A 2,483-nucleotide genomic window follows, 5' to 3' on the forward strand; every position below is an offset into this window, starting at 1 on the left:
ATGTACCGTGCCAGCACAGCAAAAGGACAATTTGTGAGATGATGAAGATCTACTTAGAAATTGCACATTCTGTGTAGTCATGAGGTCTGAATTGAATCCATCATTATAAAGACAGCTAATAAGTTCTCTACGTGTAAGAGATATGTTATGGTTTGTGTCTAGATGTCCCCACAAAGCCTCATGCAGTCATGGGGCAGGCTTCTAGAGTTTGTGATTGATTCATGGTCCAACACTGGGGTTATGGGGGTGAGTGCTACAGTCACCCTCTGGCAGGCAGCCTGCATACAACATAAGGGAGGGAAAGACACCTGCTCTGCCCCTCCCTTTTGCTCTTGCTGCTTTTGCTGTTTTCTGCTGCCATGAACTTTTGCCCTTTCCCATGTACCATTCTGCCTTGGAGCCAGCCAAGTACAGACTGAAACCTCCACAAACTGTGAGGTAAATAAATCATTCCCTCTTTAACTTTGGACATCAGGTATTTTGTCTCAGCAACGAGAAAGAGGTAACTAAGACAAGATATTTATAGGATTTTAGAGATGTGATCAGCTATTCCACTTATGAAAAAGTCTATGTACTTACTTTTTTATTCATTCATTTGGTCATACTAAAGTGCGCATTTATTGAACATTTTTCATGTGGCAGGGACTGCTGAAGACCCCTTTTGTGTACGTATAAAAGTCACAAGAACCTCTCTCTTAAGTTCATGCTGGAGTTGTTTACTGACACAATTATATGATGTTTCCTCATGTTTTATCTATTTTTCCCCTTTTGGCTTTCTTATTTTATAATTGACAATAAAATTACATGTACATAAACTACAAGGCATTGATTTAATATACATATATACAGTGAAATGCTTACCATAGTCAAGTTAATTAACACATACATTACCTAACATAGTTACAACTTTTTTTGTGTGTAGTAAGAACATTTAAGATCTCCCAAGCAAATTTCAGATATACAATACTGTTAAATACTGTCACCATTCTGTACGGTGACTCTCCAGACATTATTTATCTCTTAACTGAATGTTTATACCCTTTAACTAATGTGTCCTCATTTCTCCCATACCTGAATCTCTCTCAAACCTACTGTTTCTATGAGATTGATTACTTTATATTCTACAGATAACTAGGATCATACAGTACTTTTTCATTATTTTGTTTGGGTTATTTCCCTTAGATTAATGGTGCCCAGGTTCAGCTGTATTAGATATTCTTTCCTATGTTGAAATTATATATATAGTTCTTTTCTTGTATTTCCTGGTATGAGTTATAAAGTCTTCTCTTGTATTATACTTAATGAAATCCTCCCTATTTTTTTTTTTTGTTAGTCTAGGTAGAGTTTTTAAATTATCTTTGCAAACACCAACTAATAATTTTAACTTTCTTTTTTTATTTATTTAGTTCTTTGTTTTTTCTCTGATCTTTATTTCCTTCTACTTTTTGGCCTAGTTTGTGATTTTTAAATTTGTTCTAGTGTAAATTTAGAGTATTTATTTGAGAATTAAGAAAACCTAGGTTTTTCTAGCTCAGAATGTTTTTGGACTGTTTTCTCTGTATTTTTAAGTTTCATTCTACTGTGTTTCTCTTTTTTTTTTTTGGTTTTTTGGTTTTTTTCTGGTGCCAGGAATTGAACTCATGACCTTGTACTTGCCAGGCAGGCTCTGTGCCACTGAGCTAAATCCCCAGCCCCTTGCTGTGTTTCTCTTTTGGTTTGTCTCAAGATATTTTCTTAGTTCCCTTTTGATTTCTTCTACCTATGGGTTGTTCTGGAAAGTTTCCTTTAGTTCCACTTACTTATAAGTGTTCCACTTTCTCCTGTCGACTTCTAGTATTGTGCCATTTTTATCAGAAAAGATACTTGAATGATATTATTCTTCTTGCACGTGTTTAAGTATTATGTTATGGCCTAATATAGGACCTATTCTGAAGAATGTTCCCTGTGTGCATGAGAATGATTTGTGTTCTGTTGCTGTTGAGTGGAATTTACTGAAGATGTGTATTAGGTCAATTTGGTCTATAGTACTTTCAACTGTGTGTTCTCCTTGTTGAGCTTCTGCTTACATGATCTATCCATATTCGGGGGTGATATATTAGAATCTCCTAGTATTGTTTTGCTGTTTATTTCTTCTTTCAGCTTTGTTAATAATAAGTTCATATATTTAAGTGATCTGTTTTTGGGTACTTAATTATTTACAATTATCTTGCTAAATGTCCCTTTCATCATTATATAATGAATTCTGTTTCTTTTTACAGCTTTTGGCAGTGAGAATTTTCCTTTGCAATAAGTATAGCCACCCCATTCTCTTTTATTTTCTACTTGCACTGGATATCTTTTTACATCAATTCATTTTAGCCTGTTTATCTTTAAAACTAACGTGGGCATTGCTCTGCTTCTAAAGGTCTTTGACTTTGTCCTCAAGAAGTCACATAAAAGGGGACTGAGCATCCTGTCAGTCTGTCACAACCTTTTTCATGCGT

This window comes from Chinchilla lanigera, unplaced genomic scaffold, assembly GCF_000276665.1.
Source record: "Chinchilla lanigera isolate Chin_1 unplaced genomic scaffold, ChiLan1.0 scaffold00012, whole genome shotgun sequence".
In the NCBI taxonomy this organism is placed as follows: domain Eukaryota; kingdom Metazoa; phylum Chordata; class Mammalia; order Rodentia; family Chinchillidae; genus Chinchilla; species Chinchilla lanigera.